Below are 9,889 nucleotides of genomic sequence, written 5' to 3' on the forward strand. Positions count from 1 at the left end.
CTATGGCTCTTTGCAATATATATACTATAATCAATTGAAGGGGCATCTTTGGAGGGTAACCAAATGGTAGCCAAATGTCAAGTGATCGGTTTCCTCCTCTTCTGTGTCTGTAGTATTAGGGTGTGGATCATTGTTGTTCTAAATGTCAACAACGTCATCATGATCGGAAAGAAGAATTCTATGACTATTTGACGTTGATGCACCTACATCGAAAGGCATGGTCATTTCACCTTGATCATCAGCCACTATGTCTATGCCATCAAACAACCATCACCCTCTAGGCTAGACATGCACAACTTGCCACCATGGATGAGCATATGCGTTCTTGTAGAGAAACACTTATTCAACATGAGCTGGCAAAATATATGGCTCCTTTGAAGCTCGTAGTAACTTGGAGGAATCGACATGGACCAAAATTCGGATGGCTCTTGTCTCATTGTGGCATTACTACCTTTGTACTCTGCTCGAAACCAATCAACCTTCAAAACCACTTTTCCAAACACATGAATTGAAACTTTAAAATTATGTGTATATTCAAGAAGTCTAGATGTCACATATATAATACATTAAAAAAATAATAATGAAGGTAAGAAAGATTAGTTACACACCATAGGTTCATGTCACTCCTCACGTGTTATATTTTATTTATAAACAATTATGAATGCTTTAGTTGATGTGTAGAGCAGATAGTTGTGGCTTTGGGTAGTAATAGACGTTAGCATAAGTCCAAGCATAAATTTCATCATTATGATTAGTTATCTTAAGTATAATATATAATATTACGTATTTATATGATATTGCATTATTAAAATTATTACTTTATTTGTAAGTTATAAGTTTCAATTTCTTTAGTAATAATTAGATCATTTTCCTTAGTACTATTAATTTATTTATTTTTAATATATATTATTTTAAAATATGAAATTTAAGATATGCTTTTATTGAAATAAGCTTTCTTTATGGAATACCTTACTTTTTTCTTAATGTGGTTAAGTTTTAGAAGGATTTTCTAGCTTTCTTTATATATATAAAAAACAAGATCGCGGGCAAAACAAGAGAATAGGGCGAAAACTGAGTTTTTTTGTTTGTCCTTCATCAGGAATCAGAATTCAGAGCTTCAAGGATCGTTTTGGGGGTTTGGGCATGCTCCGGACGGAATGGTAATGTCAAAACGTCAAGATTCAGAGCACATATTTTTTTGTAGCAACTGCAACATGTTACATAATACCTCTTGACTCTTAAAACTCTCTATTTCAATTCACATTTGTACTTTGTTTGTAATTACATGTAAGATATGAATGCAAATATCCATATAAAACTATAATATATAATTAAGGATGGTAAAACATGGCTTTTGCCATGGGGAGGTTGGGCACAATTGTGTGTTTTTCTCTTATCTTTCTCAATCTATTGAGTTATTCAAATTCTCTTATGTATTATAATGTTGTTTGTATTTAATAGTTGAGATGTTTGATTTGTTAGATTTTCCCAGGAAGTTCTACTTTGTGTGTCATAAAGTTGTTTATGATTGAGATTTGATTTGCTAGATTTGCCACGTGTTCAGCTTTGTAACAACCACGTATTTTGATACTTGGTAGAACAGACCTTCGTACTTGGGAATGAGTTGACGCATAGTGTTGAATTTGGTACCTCGGTGCAAAACATGGAAATCACAAACTTGTTGATGTTAGAGCCTAACATGGAAACCCAGAAAGTTATTAATGTTAGAGTATAACATGGAAATAAGACGAGTAGAAACTTCAACACAAGAGAGGGATTTTGGGAGGTCTCGACCCATATGTCTAACTTCATTAGCTTGGTGCCAATGAAAGAGGTACTTTGAAACTTGTTACTGTAAAACTAGGTACTCTTATGGAACCATGTACTTTGATACTCCATACAATAGATCTTGGTACTACTTGGGAATGAGTTGACGTATAGTGTTGAATTCGGTACCTTGGTGAAAACATGAAAACGACAAACTTGTTCATGTCAGAGCTTAACATGAAAAACAAAAAAGTTGTTAACGTTAGAGTACAACATGGAAATAAGATGAGTAGAAACTTCAACCCAAGAGAGGGATTTTGCGAGGTCTTGACCCAAATGTCCAACTTCACTAGCTTGGTACCAATAAAATAGGTACTTTGAAATTTTTACCATAAAACCAGGTACTCTTATGGAACCAGGTACTTTGATACTCGATACAATAGATCTTGGTACTTGAGGACAAGTTGACACATAGCGTTGAATTTGGTATCTCAGCAAAAAATGTAGAAACCACAAACTTGTTACCATAAAGTTGTTGACATTAAAGCATAACATGAAAATAAGACAAGTAGAAACTTCAATGCAAGAGAGAGATTTTTCGATGTCTTACGACCCAAGTATCTAACATCATTATCTTGGTGCCTACAAAAGAGATGCTTCGAAACTTGATACTTTGAAACCATGCACTCTTATGGAATCACGTACATTGGAATTGAGACAATAGAAAAACATGGAAACCAAAACTTGTTGATGTTAGAGCCTAACATGAAAACCCACTAACTTGTTGACATGTCTAACAATATAAGCTTGCCGCTTGGGGATAATGTACTTCAGAACTTGATACTTTCAGACCAAATACTCTTAGGGAACCACGTACTTTGAAACTTTATTAGCTAAATGTCTAACTTTATTAGCTTGGTACTTCGAAACAGAACTTGATACTTTCGGATATATACTACTTAACAATAAACAAATTCAAATATATACTTGTTAACTTGCCAACAAACAATTAACTACTCAACAATAAATAAATCCAAATATGAAACCAACAAAGTTCAATGTATATCGTCAATAAACATGTACCAAATCAAAAGATAATGACATTAAAGGCATACTATAATTGTCAAAAATTAGAGTGAGAATCATATTGAAGGTCTACTTTGAATAAAAACAACTTATATCTTCTTGTGAATCAAGTTAGTCTATAACTAGAGAGTTGGAGCTTATAATGAATTTTACAAAACTTATGACTAAGACTAAAATTTAAAACGAAACATATTAAAGATAAGGCTAAAGTTGGATAAAATACTAGTCTCTTGGTAAAAACATAGTAATAATCAAGTTCTATGGCATATTTAGATATGATTATCTTTTAATATATGCATATTTAGACAAAACTATATCTAATATAAATTTTAGATCTTTGTACAAGCTAAAACTTTTTCTTTTGGGAGTATACTCAAATTCCAAATGGATTAAAAGCTATCCTACTAGGAAATTAGATGTCTGTATATGTTGAAATTTACAAATTTTAGTTAGTCTGGGTTAATTGCGAGATCTACTTTAAAGATAAATAAATTTCTTTGTAGATGGTCATGATGATAACTAGAGAGTTGTAGAAAACAAAAAGGTCTACAATACATGTCCCTATGATGGATAACCAAATTTTAAGGTAAGGTAAAAGAAAATAGGGCCCCAAGTTGGCTACTACACAGTTTTCTGCATACTGTTGTGAAAATCGCATTTAGGATCACTTTAGGACTCAAATAACCTGCTAAATATTTAGAATTTGTAAAAAATGTGTGTAATAACAATTGTAGACCTTTTTGAGGGCTAAAATTTTGGTTTTTACACCATCCTCAAAATATGAATCAATAAAAAGTTACATTACCTGAAAAATAGTTATTCAAGAGGATTATTATGGTGAAGTATATGCAATAGCTAGACTACTTTCAAGTGACTCTTCTATATAGCATGTTACATAAATAAAGACTTACTATGCTTAAACTTGAAACTTTTATAAAATAAAACAAATCTATGATTTACTATGAAATAAACTTCAAAATCTTTTTGACTATAACCTCCTATTTGCATAGCCAAGTCCATGCTATAATCCAATTCAAAGAAGAACAGATAGGATTAATTCAAGTCAATCAACTCTGTATATAAGGCTATTATCCAAAACACGAGAAATGTAGTTGCAATATTCATTTGTAGTGATTTGTCTTGTAGATTGCAATTGTTCCACGATGTTCACCTTTATACATAATATCATACAATTGAAAACTCAAAGCGTAGCCAGGCTCTAATAACAATGTTACGAGGCAGAACACGTGGCAAGTCTATCAAATATCAAATCTCAATCACAAACAACTTTATGACACATATAGTAGAACTTATTGAAAAAATCTAAAAAAACAAACATCTCAACTATTAAATACAAACAACATTATAATACATAAGAGAATTTGAATAACTCAATAGATCGAGAAATACAAGAGAAAAATGCGCGATTAGATCCGACCTCCCCCATCCCAAAAGCCATGGTTTGCCATAATTACATATATATTATAGTTTTATATGGATAATTACATTCATATCTTACATATAATTACAAAGAAAGTACAAATATTAATTAAAATACAGAGTTTTAAGAGTCAAGAGATATCATGTAACATGTTGTAGTTGATGTAGAAAATTTTGTGCTCTCAATATCAACATTTTGACATAACCATTGCGTTTGGAGCATGCCAAAACTCCCAAAATGACTCTTGAAGCTTTGAATTTTGATTTCGGATGAGAGACAAAGGAAAAAATTCAATTTTCACCCTATTATCTTGTTCTGCACAGGATCTTGTTATTTTTTTAATAAAGAAAGCTAGAAAATCCTTCTAAAACTTAATCACATTAAGAAAATAGCAAGGCATTCCATAAAGAATTTTTTTTTCAATAAAAGCATATCTTAAATCTCATATCCTAAAATAATCTATATTAAAAATAAATCAATTAATAGTACTAAGGACAATGATCTAATTGTTACTAAAGAAGTTTAAACTTATAACTTGCAAATAGAGTAATAATTTTAATAATATAATATCATATAAATACATAATATTATATATTATACTTAAGATAACTAATCATAATTATGAAATTTATGCTTGGACTTATGCTAATACCTAGTCCTACCTAAAGCCACGGCTATCTGCTCTACACATCAACTGAAGCATTCATAATTGTTTATAAATAAAATAAACAATAGTGAATACCTTGCAATCTTAAGCTACAAATAATTAAAATAGATTGGAATACTATCCTGACCTTAATTTCATTCAAGTGTGCACTCTAAACTCGTAAAAGCTTAAATAATTAATATGAATTTTGTGGAACCACTCGATGTAGAATTACCCACGTTGTCGTAGATTTCATGTAAGGGCTGCTGAACACGGAGTTCAAGTTGCAACAAGTGAAGAGACTAACAAGAAGAAATCAAATTTTTGATGCCAAAGCTCACTATATTCCTTGTCAAGTGAGTTACATGAAGATCATTTTCAGAAAAAAAAAATCTGAAGTATCTCATAAACTGTTTTGCGTTCAGGTGTATAATAACAATTACATTGAACAGAATAATGGGCATTAACTAAGAATCCAATCAAGCATGTCCCTTAGTGCAGAGAACTAGTTGTTGTACAACACTTTTGATTTCTAATGCTCTCAGAGGTTTCTATCAAATATTTAAAAAAATCAGTAATTTATGGGATCACAAAGCAGTATAGTCCTGTTCTTAAACAGGTATTAGGAGGTTGGAAGAATCAATCAAGGGCTGTCAGCTGCATCAAGTGAGTACAGTTGCTTTCCCTCAGCAAGATCCCACAGCATTGCTACACCATCCTTGCCACCACTAGCACAGAGTGAACCATCAGGAGAGACAGTAACACTGTTGACATAACCAGTATAACCAGTCTGTCCCATGAGATTTGGGCACAGCTTGCATTGGTGTGTAGAAGAATTCTTATACTGATCTTATCATTGCAATTGTCATGCTTTTAGACAGAAATCATCTGAAAACCACTAAAGCTTAACCATTCTCCTTGATCATGCCTGTGAAGGTATAAAGCTGTTCCTCTTATCGATAGGACTAGCAGCTATTGCAGACGAAGATTTCATTCTTCTTATCGATAAGGAACTGGATTTAATAGAAGCAAAGCGGAAGCATTTCAATCTTTGTGTCTCTACAATCCTTGTGTTCGTGCGTCCTCCAACGCTTAGCTTAATGGAAAAAAGGAGTTTCTCTGTCCTGCTAGAGACGTCTCTCTTTCGATCCCGTTTTCCCCGTCCTGGATGTTTTACTTGCAATCACCAAGCGTGTTCCAGAGCTTAATGGTGCGATCACAAGAGGCAAACACAATCTGGCGGTTGTCAACAGAGAAGGCAACTGAGATGACATCCATGCTGTGGCCAACAAAGCGGCGGGTGGTGGAGCCAGCATTGAGGTCCCAGAGGCGGAGCTCGTCGTCCCAGGATCCTTCGAGCGCAAATTGGCCGTCAGAGATTATCATACCAAGGGCTCTGCTTCTGTTTCTCATAAAGTTCATGTAATGTAGTCCTTTTCAGAGTTTTTGTCTCTTTCTCAAGAATATTAAGCTCCTGTTTCAGTTCAGTGACTGGCCGTCAGAGGAGATGACACCATCTTGGACGAATCTTCCTTCCCCAAAAGAATGCACTATAACAACTGGTAGGCGGCCGCGAGCTACAGAGTAGCTTGAAAGGGAGACACTCCGATGGACGCTCACCTGGTGGTTGACGATTGATTGAAGCATAAGTTCTTGAGAGATGGAAACAACAAGAGCCACCTCTGATCTCTTTTAGCAACCGTAACAACCATTCAACATGTAGCCAAGAAGCCAGAAAAATCTACGATCTGTCCTCCTCTTGGTGAATAGTTGTCATGGAACCTTTTGAGCCTTCGTGCTTCTTCCATATTTTCCGTCATGTGTAGTTGCTGTTGCCATAGAGCTATCGTCTTCATATAGCTAACATCCAAAAATGGTTGAAGGTCCCCTGGGATCTGTCCTGTTCTTTTTTTTTTTAACAAAGCAGCGCAGAGCCTGAACTGCATCTGGTTCCCGCTGAAAAGAATTGACTAGCTCCATAATTAGCTTCCTTCCCATGATTTAGCCTGCTTTTTTCCCACCAAAATTAGTTTAAACCCAAATATAGGTTTTCCCTCTTCCTTCTTGAATAACCTTTTACACCTTTAGCTTTGACTCTAATCTCCAATTCTGCCCATGTAAAGCATAACCCAGCAATAAGTGCATTCCAAGAGTCTACATCTCGACAAGGGAACCCGTTCAGCACTCCTTAAGCTTTTCCCATTACACATGATATTCCTGAATTTACACCTTTGTCTTCATAGCTTAAATGTCAGCTTCTATAAAGCTTCCTTTGATTCCACGGTATCCTGCACTTTTCTTCGAGTTCATCATTAAAATTATCAGCTGGATAATGTCCTTTGGCATCAGTTTTTCATATTTTTCTAATACACGCACATCATGCATCCAAACAAAATCATACGTATGCACTAAGGGAATATATACATTGGATGCAGATTATCAAAATGTATCACACAAACAATGAATCACACGCAGAAATTAACACAAATGCACAACAAAAGAAATGGAGGTATATACGACTCGAATGCGCAGCAACACGACATCCACCCCCTCTAAACCTGCGCATCCTCCGGATGTGCCAACTATCCAGGATCATTCAAATCCACAAACAAGTCAAGTCCATCATCTATTTCTAGTAGACTTGTTTCTCCATCAGCTTCATCATCTATGTTCTCTATTTCTTCTGCTTGTCTTTCTTCTACCTGTTCTTCTTCTGTCAATGCTTCAAGTGCATATTCTTCATCTTCTCTTCTCTTGAAAATCTTGACTCGTTTTCCAGCAATAGGCACCCTCAATACTGTTCCATCTAATTCAGCCAGCTCATAGGTACCATTGTCAAAAACCTGTTTCACTTCATACGGTCCAAACCATCTTTGAACCATTTTTCTCATGCTACTATGCTGATTTTCTAGACTATTGTCATAGACTAAAACCCAATCTCCTTCTTTTATGGCTCTAGGCCTCAAGGGATGCCTTAAATCAAACCTGTCCTTATTTCTGAGATGGGCTGCCTTCAAACGATCAACTGCTAGCTGCACATCTTCTGTCCTTCTCTCTAGTTGACGAATCCGAAGGGCTAACAGCTCTTCCCTTGATAAGTTCTCATGCCATGGAAGAACCCCTCCAAGTGAGAGCACAAATTTCAGTAGGCATGAAAGGTTTTTGCCCATACATCAACTTCGCAGGCATGTATCCAGTAGTCACACTATGTGTAGAGCGATCAGCCCACAATGCAAAAGGTAGTAATCTCGGCCAATCTCCAATCCGACCTCTACAAGCTTTTGCTAATGCTTTAACTATTGGCGGATGTCCTCTTTCACTTTTACCATTTCCCTCTGGATTATAGGCAGTAGTAAGAGCCAATTTAATCCCAAGCCGTGAGAAGAATTCTCTAGCTTCATCTGCATCTAGCTCTCCACGATCAGCTGTAATCTTGCCTATACATCCATACCTGCAAAATATTTCTTCCAACAAGAATTTACATACTGTAGTGGTGGTCTTCATCCGCAATGGTCTGCCTTCAACATAGTTTGTAAGATCCTCCCTAGCCAAGACAAGATATCTCATCTGCCAAAGTCCCATTGGCAAAGTAACCAAGTCTACCACCCACTTATAATGCATACATAGTGGATAAGTCGGATGCAACTCATCACGATGTCGCACTAAAGAGTAAAGTTGGCAGTCCTTGCAAGTCTCCACAAAATGAGAAACATCTTTATACATCCCTTTCCACCAGTATCTTTCTTTGATTTTCTCATAAGTAGCCCACACACCTCTATGTCCAGCCCATGAGCTCTCATGAAACTCTCGCATAATCTGTATCTGCATCCCTACATCACAAACTACTCTCAAGGGCAAGCCTCCTCTCTTTCTTGGATGCTTCCAAAGAAAACCATCTTTCAAGAAATACCCATAAGCCTTCCTTCTGATTTTCTTGAATTCATCATCTGTCCAATCAGCTCTTCGAGTCAATGAACTCAGATACTGTCCAATTTGCAGCCACTCATCAACATAAAGTTCTTCAATAAAGACTTCAACAGTAGATACATGACAATCATGAACAAGGACAGAAGCAACAAACTCTATCTCATCATCTTCTGCAAGCATTGACTCCTCATCCTCATATCTCGCTCTAGATAGCATGTCAGCAACTGGATTATCTTTCCCTGCTATGTGTCAAAATTCTGGATTCAATGATTTGATATAGGCAATCCACCGAAGCATCGCTATATCTGGAGTCGAGCAACTAGTAATCATGCCAAGCAAAGGCAAACAATCTGTTTCCACAACAACTGAAGCTCCAATAAAATACCCTTTGTCACACTTCAGTGCAGTGACTACTCCCCACAACTCTCTTTTGATCTGCGGATATCTCCTCTGTCGCTCATTAAGAACTTTAGCTCCAAAGCGGATAGCATACCTATTTCCATCAGCATCATCCTGTCCAACAGCCCAACCTATGCCGATAGGGCTAGTATCAACTGTCAACATGATCGGCCATCCACACTGATAATCGGCCTTGCGTAGAGTAGGAGCTGATTGCAACAGCTTCTTGAGCTTACGCATGGCTTTTGAATGCTTCTCATCCCAATGAAACTTTTGCCCCTTTCGAAGCAGCTGATAGAGAACATCTGCTATATGAGCAAAATGAGGAATCCAAATCATGTAAAATACACAAGCTCCCACAAATCTCCGCACCTCTGAAGTAGTCGAGCAATACTCTGCAATCCTGTTTATGGCATCCACCTTTGCAGGAGAAGGTTTTCTGCCATAATATCCAACCATATGCCCAACTATGATGACTTCATTAACACCAAAGACAGATTTCAGCCCTGAAAGTGTCAAATTTACCTCCTCTAATCGTGTCAATATTTGCTCACAAGCAATCAAGTGGTCAGTCACAAACTATCTACATCCACGCAAATCAAGACTTTCATTCTTTTCTTCCT

The 9,889-nt window shown here is 36.1% G+C and overlaps 1 pseudogene; it reads right to left on the bottom strand.

Moving 5' to 3' along the window:
• Nucleotides 1-5,583: 5,583 nt before the first annotated feature.
• On the bottom strand, nucleotides 5,584-6,362 carry LOC148030957 (small ribosomal subunit protein RACK1 pseudogene; annotated as a pseudogene).
• Nucleotides 6,363-9,889: the final 3,527 nt, after the last annotated feature.

Source organism: Lygodium microphyllum, chromosome 9 (genome assembly GCF_053477565.2).
Source record: "Lygodium microphyllum isolate KBCC chromosome 9, Lygodium_microphyllum_v1.1.10, whole genome shotgun sequence".
NCBI classification, from domain to species: Eukaryota; Viridiplantae; Streptophyta; class Polypodiopsida; order Schizaeales; family Lygodiaceae; genus Lygodium; species Lygodium microphyllum.